The sequence below is a fragment of the Podarcis cretensis genome, assembly GCF_951804945.1.
Source record: "Podarcis cretensis genome assembly, chromosome: 8".
Classification (NCBI taxonomy): domain Eukaryota; kingdom Metazoa; phylum Chordata; class Lepidosauria; order Squamata; family Lacertidae; genus Podarcis; species Podarcis cretensis.
The window spans coordinates 78,937,381-78,951,660 of NC_137177.1; the positions used below are offsets into that span (position 1 = coordinate 78,937,381).

The following is a 14,280-nucleotide window of genomic DNA, read 5'->3' on the forward strand; positions in this document are numbered from 1 at the left end:
GAAAGAGGGACAGAGGCCAGTATTGCTCACGGCACCCTTGACCATCATTCAAGGCACCAAAGGGTGCCACAGCACCCTGGTTGAAAACCACTGCCCACCCAACAAGCATCATACATACATCACAGAAAGAGGCAGTCTTGTCTCCTGGCCTGTCTCTTGAACAGGCCAGGCAGTCTTGTTGACTTTTTCCAGACCAGTTGGCAGCAAAATTCTGCAGCCAAAATAGCTCCTCCTTCACGGCCTGGGCAGGCTATTGGCCTGTTATATACCTGCTGGGATTGACAAGGCATATTACCCTCACCTGAATCTCATTTAACTCTTGGGGGGGGGATTAGCATCAGACGTCATGTGCATGGAAGTTGCCAAATCTATTAACCAACTTGGGTTACTGTTAATATCAACAGTTTTCCTATAACTTGATATTGTTGGATAGTTCTGATGAACTGCAAAAGCATTTTTAGTTTGCTTTCTGTTGCCAACCTGGAATTTTTCTTTATTAGTGCCGCTTTGTTTTGTACAATTCCTTGCAAATGAAGGAAAACAACTTTTCTCCTTGTATATGTTGATAATATGTTTTTGGTTACTGAGAACAAACCAGAAAGTACAGAAACAAGATTGGGTACAGGCCTGGCTAGGACATAGGCATGACACACCTGTGACAAAGGTGACCTGTGTGCTTGCTTGATTAACACCTGTTGGGAACTTCAAGGTCCCTGCTCTCCCTTCTTATGGTTTTTATTTTGGACCTGGAGACTCCAATAGAGAGCATTCCATGTCAAGAAGGAGGGCAAGTGGGCACCCTATCAAATGACAAGGTCACTACAGGCCACCTCTGCCAACCTCGAGATGCTGAGGATGCCAGAACCTCAGTTCAAATGGTCACAAGCTCCGTTGCTAGGCAACGGCAGTTGAGAACATGGAATTCCAGGCCTCAGTGCCACGGTTCTAGGAGAGTCCGTGTGGCCTAGTGGTTAGAACAATGTTAATGCCATACAACACTAGGGTGATATATATATATATATATTCTTTGAAATGTACAGTTTAATACTTTTTCTATTATTTGTATCCTGCTTTGCAGACTCTTGTTGTCTCCTAAAGCAGCTGACAGAGATTGCTCCACTGTACTTACTTATGTGTTTGCCGTGTATTTATGAACGTTTATTTTATATTTGGACCTTTGAATTCTTAACTCTGAACTCTGGATTAATAACATTTTAGGAATCTTCCAGTACAGCTAATTCTATTGCTGGGAAGGACTCAGTGACCCCAGTCTATTTTAGGAGAGAGGGTGGTATGGGGTTGGGGGCAGATGAGATGGAGCTGCTTGGCAGTGGGTGTGTTGTATGCAGAAAGCATATGCTTCAATTCCCATGACCCACCTCCTTCAGTTACTAGTTTCTTGGGGCTGGGGCTAAATCCATGATGGGTCAGGGAAAAATGAGCAGTGGCAGGAACCAGTCAAAGCAAGGCAGATCTTAATTTTACTGTTGCAACAGAGTTTCTCACCTTACATGTTGCATGGAGATGAGGAGCCAAGACAAGTGTGTGTAACAATTTTTAAAGACTTGAGAAATTGCTCATAACAATAATAATAATTTATTTTTATACACCCCCCCCCAATCTGGCTGGGTTTCCCTTAGCCCAGAGGTTTTGGACTTTTTTGAGTCCACGGCTCCCTTGACCAACTACATTCTTTCTGCGGCAGCCCTGTGAGGCTCAGGAGCCCAGCTATGTCACCCCTTGCCAGCAGAGCTGGCAGCTTTTGTTCTTTTTCTGACTCCTTCCCTTGTGGAGTGTTCCCTCTTCTCCTCTCCCCTCTCCTTAGGAGTCCTCTAAATAGCCGCAGCTCCCGCCCCTTCCCTAAAGAGAGGTGCCTCCTCATGTTGCCCCACAGGGGCCTAGGAAGTACCCCCTGGCCGGTTCCAGAGGCACCATTCGCCAGGGCAGCTTGTAGCCAGGGGTGCTGCAACAAACAGCTGCACAAGCCTTTGGGAGGCAGAGATGCAAGAAGGCATGGGGGGGTGGGAAGTGAAAGAGGGACAGAGGCCAGTGTTGCTCACAGCACCCTTGACCATCATTCAAGGCACCAAAGGGTGCCACAGCATCCTGGTTGAAAACCACTGCCCATCCAACAAGCATCATACATACATCACAGAAAGAGGCAGTCTTGTCACCTGGCTTGTCTCTTGTCATGATACCTGACAATGCTTGCTGGTTGCCCTTTCCTGGCCAGTCTGAGCCATTCCCTTGAAATGGTAAATACCTCAGTTCTTGAATCTATTGTTACAGATCTACCCCTATTTATGTGAGATGTTTATAGCTTTTGAAGTGAAAAGAACTATTGGGAAAGGTTTTTCCTTCAATTGCAGAGTAAGTATCTGGGGTCATTAAGAGGGTCAAGATGTCTTTAGGATTGCTCTGTGAACTCAAACAAAGTGTCTTTTTTTCAGGGAATATTTTATAATTTTTGAATGGTGAAGGATTGTTTTTTCTCTAGGGAGCAGGTCTGCTATGTGTGCACCTTCAGATTTGTGTAACACTCATGCCAACTTTGGTTGCCCACTGCCTGCAAGCCCCCTACTGTGACATCATAGAATGCTTACCAGGAGCAGAACTGAGCAGCTTCTGTGAGTGAAGAGCTGTTTCTCAGAAGGGGAAACCCTGGGAGAGACTAGGGTTCAAATACCTCTTTAGTCAACTATGCAGCTCACTGGCTGACCTGGGGCCAGGTTGTGGGGATTATGTATGTCATCTTGAGCTCCTTGGAGTAAAAGATGGGATATCAATTCAGACACCCTCAGAAGGTGGTGGATTCTTCTTCTTTGGAGGTTTTTTATACACAGTGATTGGGTGGCCATTTGCAAGGGATTCTTGAATTGGATTCCTGTTTTTCAGGCAATTGGACTAGACGCACCTTGGGGGTTCTTTCCAAATCTACAATTTTGTTCTATGATTTTGTATTGATTAGATAGGAAACTGCTTCGAGACTACTCTGAGATGCCAGCTTGGACATAAGCGCCATAAATGAGAAAAGGGAGAGACACTTCGGCCTGTGAATGACCCCAGGCAGCTGGTAGAAGGACTCTGACATAGAGGCAGAGGGAACATGGAGGCTTCAGGACAAAGTTGCCGTTAAGCACTGGACGCAGTGCCGACTGGAAAAGGTGAGTGGCCGCCTGCAAGATCTTACAGAGCTCATGAGATCTTGTGAGATTTCAGGAAGATCTCACAAGATCTTGCTAGCCTAATACTGCTATTAAACCAACTAGATTTAGCAGGATTATGCATAGGGTTTCCATGTTGGGTTGCAGCTAGCACTGTCGGCAGGGTAAGGATTCCGCCTTCTGCCCAAGTAGTGTTTTCAAGCAGCCATTGTAGCTGTATACTGCCTATAATCCTTATCTCAAAGGTTGTCCAGAACAGGCCAGGCAGTCTTGTTGAGTTTTTTCAGACCAGTTGGCTGCCAAAATAGATCATCCTTCACGACCTGGGCAGGCCATCAGCCTGTTATATATCTGCTGGGATTGACAAGGCATATGACCCTCACCTGAATCTCATTTAACACAATAAAACATCAAGCATTTAAAACTTCCCTAAACAGGGCTGCCTTCAGATGTGTTCTAAAATTCAGATAGTTGTTTATTTCCTTGACGTCTGATGGGAGGGCATTCAACAGGGCGGGCGCCACTACTGTGAAGGCCCTCTGCTTGGTTCACTGTAACCTCACTTCTTGCAGTGAAGGAACCGCCAAAAGGCCCTTGGAGTTGGACCTCAGTGTCCAGGCTGAATGATAGGGCTGGAGACACTCCTTCAGGTATATTGGGTCTAGGCCAGAACAGCAAGCAATGATAATTAAAAGTAGGGTCCACAACAAATGTTACGGTATGAAGTACTCCTGTTCAGATTCCAAAATGCTAGCCCAATAGTCATGTCCTTATCCAGGATGCTCCATTCCATTCCACCCCCCTGTCCCAAACCAGTCAGCCAGAATTCTGAGCATGCTCAGTACTCATTGGGTTGTTTTGGGGTTCCACCTCCCACTTGATTTATATAAGCTTCCATGAATCTTGGAGTTCCCCCACTAATCTGTCAGTATCTGGTGTGAAAGGAGAGGACTATGGATGGTTACTAGCTTTGATGGCTAGGCTCTGCCTCCACAGTCAGAGACAGCAATGTTTCTGAATATCAGTTGCTGGTTGCTCTTGTCCTTGGATCCCGCTTGCTGGTTTCCCATTGGGAATCTGGTTGGCCACTGGGAGAACAGGATGCTGGACTAGATGGGGTATTGGCCTGATCCAAGGGAGGTCTTCTGAAATTCTGATATGTGCTCATTCTGCTGGGCTTGGCTGCATAAAAATACTGAGACTCGGGGAATGTTTTTGCTGCTAGTGCATAGGATTCAAACCCCCAGGTCCAGAGGGAGTGCTGCATGGGGGGGGGGGGGAATGGGAGAAAAGGCCTGCCAGGGAGAGAGCTAATGCGGGGTGCAGTTCCTCTGAGTGCGGGGGGATTAGGCAAAGGTTGCACATGCTCCATCCCATCTTTTGCAACCTCTGCTTGCTCTAGCTGGCTTAATTCCCCCGCCGGTGTCCAAGTAGGCGTGAGATTAGTTGCAATGCATAGCAGAAGCCTAAGTTCTCAACTGACAATCAACTCAGGCTCTGTCTCTTCTTTTCCTGGAGCAGAGGTCGCTCAAGGGTGCCTGCTATGACCCCAGAGCCCAGCAGCAATCAAGACTCAAGAGCCGGCGGCTGCAGACTTTCCAGCTAAGAGGCCAGGCTGGATGCAGGGTTCTGCCAGCCATGAAGCAACCCGGTCTGTGGCTGAGGAACGCAAGCCTCTCAGGAAAACTTCCTGAATCTCTAGGGCATGAGCTTGGATGCACGAGAGCAGGAGCCTCAAAAGGTTCAGTCAGGGAGTGGATCACCTGGAGCTGTCAGTGGTCCTGAAACTCAGAACACAATATCACCACCAGCATTCATTGCAGCTTAGCTCATCTCTATGAGCTCCCTGCCCAGTTCCTTGCAACAGTCTTGTCTTGGAGCTCCATTTAACCCTCTTCCGCTGTCTGCTCAGTCTTGATTGGCAGAAGTTCTTGGGGTGGTGGTGGTGGTGCTCAGGCAGAGAGAGGGGTCTTCCCCCATCTTCTCTTCCTGAGATCCTTTCAACTGGATGCACTAACCACTGAGCTACGGCCCTTCCCCAAACAATCTCTTGGTGACATGCAGCAAGACTGAGAGTTGTGCAGCTCTTCTGATGTTTGTGGATTCCCATCACACCAGCCAGCATGGCCAATGCTTGGACAACTGAGTGAACTAATTACGTTGTAGAAAGAGGGCAGAATTATGTACCCTCACTCAACAGAGGATGGTTGAGGAAATGAGGGTGATGTCTCATACCAAGTTAGACCATTGGGTCCATCTAACTCAGCATTGTCTATCCTAGCTGTAATTGGCCACACAGGACATTCCCAGTCCCAGTGCTTTTTCTGAGGGGACGCATACCCCTAAACATTTTGTGAATCTAAGTTTGGCCTCATTGAGGGGCAATATTTCAATATGGGGACGCAGGTGGCGCTGTGGGTTAAAGCCTCAGCGCCTAGGGCTTGCCGAACGAAAGGTTGGCGGTTCGAATCCCTGCGGCGGGGTGCGCTCCCGCTGCTCGGTCCCAGCGCCTGCCAACCTAGCAGTTCGAAAGCACCTCCGGGTGCAAGTAGATAAATAGGGACCGCTTACCAGCGGGAAGGTAAACGGCGTTTCCGTGTGCGGCTCTGGCTCTGGCTCTGGCTCTGGCCAGAGCAGCGATGTCACGCTGGCCACGTGACCCGGAAGTGTCTCCGGACAGCGCTGGCCCCTGGCCTCTTAAGTGAGATGGGCGCACAACCCCAGAGTCTGTCAAGACTGGCCCGTACAGGCAGGGGTACCTTTACCTTTACATTTATTTCAATATGAGTAGGAAAATGAGATTACCCCTAAACATTTTTTTAAAGAAAAAAGGCACTGCCCGGTCCTACCCGGAGATGCCATTGATGATTGAACCTGGGACCTTTTGCATGGAAAGCTGGTGCTCTGTCACTTAGCTATGGCCCTTTTGCACATCGAGCTGAGACAAAGATAGCAGCCTCCACCCTGGAAATGAACAGACAGTGTTGGGAAAGGGAGGGTCCCTTTAGCTTTAATACGATCAAATTGGCAATCTCTTTGCTCTGTGCTATTTTGAGAGAGAGATGATCCACTGGGAAGGAGGGAACAGCATCCCCAACTGTATAAGAAAGCCTTCCATCAGCTTGTAGCACTCACTCAATGAGAGCCGGCCTTACCCATAATGTGTTGCTTGTGTTCCAATTTCAGTGTGTGAAACACAGCTACAGATGCATCTTGAGATAAGATGGAAATGGTTTCCTTTGTTTTTTAATCAATGCCCATTTCATTCTCTCCCATTAAAAAGAAAGAAAGAAAGAAAATAAAGAAAACCCTGCCTGTTGGAGGCCTTTTGCCTATAGAGGGAAAGAAGTGCAAGTTTTTATAAGATTGCAGGGAATCCAGTGGTGTCTCCAGGGCAGGGCTTGGTGAGGGAATACTGTGTCCACTTCTGGGCCCCACAATTTAAGAAGGATGTTGACAAGCTGGAAAGAGTGCAGAGGAGGATCTGGAAACCAAGCCTGATGAGGAACGGTTGAAGGCGCTGGGTAGGTTTAGCCTGGAAAAGAGGAGACCGAGAGGAGATTTGATAACCATCTTCAAATATCTCAAGGGGTGTCACATGGAAGAGGGAAGAAGCTTGTTTCCTCCTGCTCTGGAGGGTAGGACTCAAACCAATGGCTTCAAGTTACAAGAAAGGAGATTCCAACTGAACATCAGGAAGACTTTTCTGAGGGTAAGAGCTGTTCAACAGTAGAACGGTCTCCTTCGGGAGGTTGTGGGCTCTCCTTCCTTGGAGGTTTTTAAGCAGAGTTTGGATGGCCATCTGCTATGGATGCTTTAGCTGAGATTCCTGCATTGTAGGGGATTGAAATAGATGACCTGTGGGATCCCTTCTAACTCTACAATTCTATGATGCTTTGTCCAAGAGTCCCAATCAGCAGAATTAGCAGGAGGGACCTCCAACATGCATTTTGCTGCTTGAGATGGAGAAGAGAAAGCTTATCCATGATCCTGGCTCCCAGTTCCCATCTTGCTCCAGACTGAAGCTCATGGACAAGGCATTCATTTCAGAATGAATGACACTTTTCTTTTTGTTAAACAAGTTCATGCACACACCTCTGCTGGGTGGTGGACCTTTCAGCCAGTTAACATGAGAACATGAGCAGAGCCTACCGGATCAGGCCAACAGCCCATCTAGCCTGCCACCCTCTTCTCACTGTGGCCAACCAGATGCCGGTGGGAAACCCACAAGCAGAACCTGAGCCCAACAGCACTTTCCCCTTCTGTGCCAGAAGGTCCCCAGCATCTCCTAGTGGAACTGAGAATGGCCCTTGGATGAAACCCTGGGGAGCTGCTGCCAGTCATTGCTAGCAGAACTAAGCTAGATGGAGCCACTGGTCTGACTTGGTATAAGACAGTTTCCTATGTTTCTAATTTCAGCGGCTAGGAATTTCATTGGATGCAACCTTTACAAGTCTAAGGAGGGAGGGCTGGGGGGAAATAAAGAAAGAAGGGAATTGAGATGAATAGTGAAGCTCCAGTCCGGGATGATTATCCGCCTTTGGGGCCAGCCCAATCACAGTAGGCAGAATCTGACTCTTGTTTTGAACTCATGCATTTTTTAAGGCGGCAGTTTACAAGAACGGAAGCAGTAAACCACCGTTCGAGGCACGAGCAGTGTTAGTGTTAAGGGTGCTTGTAAGCATATTGGCAGGAGCTGTGATAGATGAGTCCCGCCGGCAGTCTAGCGATAAGCAGGGTGATGCATTATTTATAGTGGTCCTTCCCCTCAATTGGCCCGGCACATGGGGAATGGCTCGAGCATGCCATGAGGAATGAATGAATTAAACAATTAAGGGCTGCTGGGGGGGGGGAGCTAGACGCTATGGGGAGGAGGCGATTGGAGCACCTGTGGTGTCTCTCTTTGCGATCCGTCTCCCAGCAGGGCTGCCTGAAATCCTGGAGGTCGCTGCTGTCGGTCAGTGCAGACAATACTGAGCTAATATAGAGAAATGGTTCGAGCCAAGAGCCGATCAGAAGGTCGGCAGTTCGAAACCCCGCGACGGGGTGAGCTCCCGTTGCACAGTCCCTGCTCCTGCCAACCTAGCAGTTTGAAAGCACGTCAAAGTGCAAGTAGATAAATAGGTACCGCTCCCATGGGAAGGTAAATGGTGTTTCTGTGTGCTGCTCTGGTTCGCCAGAAGCGGCTTAGTCATCTGGGCCACATGACCCAGAAGCTGTACACCGGCTCCCTCGGCCAATAAAGCGAGATGAGTGTCGCAACCCCAGAGTCAGCTACAACTGGACCTAATGGTCAGGGGTCCCTTTACCTTTACCTTTACCTTTAATATACAGCAGTGTCCCTATGTTGCGAGGGAAGGGCTCGCTGAGAGGGCATCTGTTTTGCCTGCGGCAGGTCCAATCCCTGATATAGGACTGGAAATGTCCCCTGCCTGAAACCCTGGAGACCTGCTGCCCGTCATTGTAGACAATATTGAGCTAGATCAGCGGTTCTCAACCTGTGGGTCCCCAGATGTTGTTGGACTACAACTCCCATCATCCCTGAGCTCTGGCCTTGCTAGCTGGGGTGATGGGAGTTGTAGTTCGACAACATCTGGGGACCCACAGGTTGAGAAAGGCTGAGCTAGATGGACATATGATCTGACCTCGTTTAAGGCAGTTTTCCATGTTTTAAGGGAAGGATGGTACATCTGTAGCAGAGTATGTTTCACATGCAAATTACAGAATCATAGAGCTGGAAGGGACCCCAAGGGCCATCTAGTCCAATGAAAGAAACTCAGCTAAAACATTCATGACAGACAGCCATCCAGTCTCTGCTTAAAAACCTTCAAGGAAGGAGAGTCTACAACCTCCCGAGGGAGACCGTTCCACTGTTGTACAGCTCTTACCCTCAGAAAGGTGTTCCTGATGTCTCCTCTTTTCCAGACTAAACCTACCTGGCTCCTTCAACCATTCCTCATCAGGCTTGGTTTCCAGACCCTCCTCTGCACTTGTTCCAGCTTCTCAACATCCAAGGAAGGAGATTCCATGTATTTGTTGTTGTTGTTGTTGTTGTTGTTGTTCACCCTAAGATCCCAGGGCTGGTCACAGCAATTTAAAACTCAACATTAAAAGCAGTTTGAACCCCCTGCATTTCAGGGGGTTGGACCAGATGGGATCCCTCCCTACCGTATGATTCTATGAACTGCAGTTGCAAGATTAGGGTGTCTCCCAAATGCATATGAGCAGAATGTGATGGCTTTAGGAATGAACGCCATTCAGAAGTGAAGTCAACTGGAAGCATGCCGATTGGCCCATCCTAAATTCATACAGTACTGGGCTGGGTTGACCAATGGCCTGACTCAGTTAAAAGAGAGATCTGTGTGCCTGCTGTCGCACGCATGCACAAAAAGGCTGGTCAGTCACGGTACAATTGCCCTTTAATTTGTTAATAGTGTGGCATAATGACTGACGGCGTCCACGTCTCACCGACACATGGAGAACCGATTACGATGACAAATCGCTTTAATTTGCTCGGGGAAGAAGAACGAGCTTCCAGGTCCTGTTTGGCCCTAGCTGAAATCCTGAAGTTGCAGTCAAGGAGCCCATCAGCGAGGGCTATAATTGGGGATGGAGGGAAGCTGTCATCAAGAGACATTATTTCCTGGACATTAGCAGAGCACAGGCGGCCTCCGGAAATATATTTCCTCTCCCCCACCTCTCTCTTTCTCCCTCCTCTCCAAATCCATTAGCAGGACCAGCGTACTGCTGGCAGAGGGGACGGAGGCTCCTCTTGGGAGAAATTCTTAGCTTCCTCCATTAGTGCCTTTCATTTCTTGGAAATGTTTCCTTTTAATGGTGTATTCATAAAGTCCTCACTGCGTGGCAGGAAATGTTTTGGTCCTCGCCTGTCAGGAGGGAGATGGAGGCAGGATGTAGGAAGGAGCAGGGAGGACTTTTAATGCAGTTACGGGAGAACGGTGAACATAAGGATGGCTGGAACAGGTGAAAGGGTCCCATCACAGGGGCCAACCGGATGCATGCAAGAAGCAAACATGACCCAAGCACAAGAGCTTTCTCCCCGCCTGTGGTTTCCAGCAACTGTGTTGTAGAAGCATTGCTCCCTCCAAGCTTGAAGATAGAGCAAAGGCACCATGGGTAGCAGCCATTGAAACCTTCTCTTTATGACTTTGTCTAATCCTCTTTTAAAGCCATTTAGGTGGGTGGATATCACTGCCTCCTGTGGGAGCAAGTTCCACAGTTTAACTATGTGCTGCATGAAGATTTTTAAAATCCTGCCTCGAATCTTCCAACAGAAGGTTCTGCGCCTGTGGGAAGAGGTAAAAGGTAAGAGGTAAAGGTAAAGGACCCCTGGACGGTTAAGCCCAGTCAAAGGCGACTATGGGGTTGCGGCACTCATCTCACTTTCAGGCCGAGGGAGCCGGCGTTTTTCCACAGACAGCTTTCTGGGTCATGTGGCCAGCAGGACTAGACCCCTACTTGGCACAACAGAACATCGTGACAGAAGCCAGAGCGCACGGAAACACCATTTACCTTCTTGCCGCACCAGTACCTATTTATCTACTTGCACTGGCATGCTTTCGAACTGCTAGGTTGGCAGGAGCTGGGACAGAGCAACGGGAGCTCACCCTGTCGTGAGGATTTGAACTGCCAACCTTCTGATTGGCAAGCCCAAGAGGCTCAGTGGTTTGGACCACAGCGCCACCCACATCCCCATATAAATCCCATAGCTTATGCACCAAGCGAAGAGAGACTTCATTTTACCTGTCCTGAATCTTCAAATATTCAACCTCATTGGATGTCGGAAGGCATGAGAGAGGGATAAAAACTTCCCCATCCACTTTTTCCACCTCATGAATAATTCTATAAATGTCTATTGTGTCACCTCTTATTTACTTATTTACTTATTTACTTTTCCGTCTACCCCCCGTGGTCATTTTGGCTGCCCTTTCCAGAACCTTTTCCAACACCATATTGTTTTTGAGGTCAGGAGGCCAGAACTGTCCACAGTCTTCCAAATGCTGTAAGTGTGTGGCAAGGATAGCCAATGTGGCATCCTCATGGATCACACCTCTTGTTGGCCCCAGCCAACAGCAAGGGATAATGGAAGTTGGAGTCCAGCAACATGTTTGACTAGTAGAATTGTAGAGTTGAAAGGGACCCTGAGGGTCATTCAGTCCAGCCCCCTGCAATGCAGGATTATGCAGCAGCTGTCCCATATGGGGATCGAACTTGCAACCATGGCATTATCAGACCATGTTCTAACCAACTGAACTAACCAAGGCATCATGCTGGTCTAAACCACTGAGCCTCTTGGGCTTGCCGATCAGAAGGCGATTAGAATCCCCACACCAGGGTGAGCTCCCGTTGCTCTGTCCCAGCTCCTGCCAACCTAGCAGTTTGAAAGCACACCAGTGCAAGAAGATAAATAGGTACTGCTGCAGCAGGAAGGTAAACAGCATTTCCATGCACTCTGGCTTCCGTCACGGTGTCCCGTTGTGCCAGAAGTGATTTAGTCATTCTGGCCGCATGACCCGGAAAGCTGTCTGAGGACAAATGCTGGCTCCCTCGGCCTGAAAGCGAGATGAGCGCTGCAACCCCTTAGTTGCCTTTGACTGGACTTAACTATCCAGGGGTCCTTTACCTTTTACCTTTAGCCCTGTTGAAAGAACACAGGTCACAATGTGTGTGCCTTTCAGAAAAGGGCAAGTGAAATAATCAAGGGTGACTCCCTGATGACGAAACATTGCAACATTTGGGGCTTTTCAGTTTGGAGAAAAGGCAAGTCAGAGGTGACATAGCATGGAGAAAGTGGACAGATATATATTTTTTCCTCCCCTGTAACACTAGAACTTGCAGGCATCCGATGAAGCTGAATGTTGGAAGATTCAAGACAAATAAGAGAAAATCCTTCTTCATACAGCCCATAGTTAAACTGTGGAACTCACTCCCACAAGAGGCAGTGAAGGCCACCAACTTGGATGGTATTGAAAGAGGATTGGACAAATTCATGGAGGAGAAGGCTACCAAAGTCTTCCTATCATTATTTGGCTGGTCTCTGTGAGAACAAGATGCTGGACTCGATGGGCCTCTGGTCTGATGCCGCAGAGCTCCCCTTACATCCTCGCCTGAATTGGTAACAGAATGAACCTTTTTCAGAGTAAAGAGGAAACGCGGAGTCTCTGTGTGCAGCTGATTGGTATTCAGCAAGATCCTCAGGTGCTTAATAGGAAAGCAACACAAATCCACAACAAAACAAAACAAAGCCCTTATTAATTTCCCACCCCCTTCCCCGCAAAGTTCAGGAGCGTGAGAGTAATCACAGTATCGAATCATCACCATCATAATCATATAAAAGGCCCTCTGTCGAAAATAGTCTGTTAAGGCTCCCAGAGAGTTCAGCAGGGAAAGATTGCATTAAGATAAAGTAGATTATAACACCGGTGGACATTCAAGCCTGTCATTGTAGGGTGACTCACATTGGGAAGTCCCTAAAGCTGCTTTTAAACATGGGCAGGGGGCTGTGGCTGCTAGTAGTGGGGGGGAGAATGGAAGGTCTATAAAGGCATGTTGGGCTATTGAGGTGGAAGAAGGATAATTTGTTTAAAACGTTTGGAACACTGCTGGAATGAAAAAAGAGGGATTTAGAGAGCTATGGGTGCTAGTCATGATGGCTTGGCTCTGCCTCCACAGTTGGAGGGGTCAATATTGCTGATCCATGGGTGTAGACGGGGGGGAGGGGCAGGGGGCAGCTGCCCCCCCCAAATCCGTACCTCGCAGAGAGTTAGAACCTGACTAAGGTTGACAAAGCGAGACGCGGGTGGCGCTGTGGTCTAAACCACCGAGCCTAGGACTTGTCGATCAGACGCGACGGGGTGAGCTCCCGTTGCTTGGTCCCTGCTCCTGCCAACCCAGAAGTTCAAAAGCACGTCAAAGTGCAAGTAGATAAATAGGTAAACAGCGTTTCCGTGCGCTGCTCTGGTTCACCAGAAGCGGCTTAGTCATGCTGGCCACATGACCCGGAAGCTGTACGCCGGCTACCTTGGCCAATAAAGCGAGATGAGCGCCGCAGCCTCAGAGTCGGCCACGACTGGACCTAATGGTCAGGGGTCCCTTTACCTTTACCTTTAAGGTTGACAATGACAGGGAAGCACCTCAATGGTGAGTTTGCACAGAAAAAAAGGAGGAATTTGAGAAGGAAGTGCTGAAAGGTTTTCAGCAAATCCAGGAAAACTTGTTTTAGTTTAGATTTTTTAAAAAAGACATGCTGTTTGTAATTTTGCAAAATATATTCAGGAACTTCATGAAAGGAACTCTGTGATGTTATTATTTTTTATTTTTTAGGTAACTTCCTGGTTTTCAGATGACTGAAGATTTTGACAGATTTTTTTCTGAGTGCTTGGGGGTCAAAAGAAAGAATTTTGTTGTGGAGACATTTCATTCTGAATCTGCTGAACAGAAGCAGATGGAGGACGATGGCAGGTGGGTGTCCTGCCCCCACTAACATAAATCCTGGTCACACCCATGTTCTGAATACAATGTTTATTTTCCCTGACATTTTGGAAAACTGTGATAGTAATCAGCTAAATAGTTTGAGGATCTATACAGCTTTGTAACATGCAGAAAACAGCAGTCTCAGAGAAACCAAAGACTGGAAGTTCGGGAAGTTCGGGGGGGGGGGTTGAGTGAGGGCGGATGGGTTTTGTGAGGGGGGGGGAGGGAGCAAAAATGGGGAAAAAAACAAGGATGGTATGTTTTTGGATAATATGTCTTGTTTTAATTTTGAATATTTTTTTTTTTAAAAAAAGGAAAACTGTGTAGAATGTTTAAATATTGGTAGGTTTTCTCTGTGAGGTGGGAGATGTACTATTTTTTAAATGTATTATTACTACTTGAAATTTTGTGCCCCTAAGAATTTTGTGCCCAGGGCAAGCACCCCTGTTGCCCCACCCTTGTCACATCACTGATCCCTGCTGTCTCTAGGTAGGGGGTGGGGGGAAACCCTGCCTGAAACCCTGGAAAGCCACTGTCAGAGAGAGTAGGCAATACTGAACAATGGACCACCTTGGCTCAGTGTAAGGCATCTTCCGATGTCAACCCCATCCTGAGCTGGCTG

The 14,280-nt window shown here is 48.0% G+C and overlaps 1 long non-coding RNA gene across 5 annotated transcripts; it reads left to right on the top strand.

The window, feature by feature from the left end:
• Window positions 1-986: 986 nt before the first annotated feature.
• LOC307222224 lies at window positions 987-13,638 on the top strand. 5 transcript variants are annotated; one of them, XR_013841640.1, is made up of 4 exons: window positions 987-1,003; window positions 2,969-3,164; window positions 4,686-5,310; window positions 13,509-13,523. It is a non-coding gene; the product is annotated as an uncharacterized lncRNA (long non-coding RNA). The 5 variants fall into 5 exon arrangements; XR_013841641.1 differs by lacking the exon at window positions 987-1,003 and adding an exon at window positions 2,237-2,255; XR_013841642.1 differs by lacking the exon at window positions 987-1,003 and adding an exon at window positions 2,241-2,255 and having other exon boundaries at window positions 4,686-4,905.
• The last annotated feature ends 642 nt before the right edge of the window (window positions 13,639-14,280 follow it).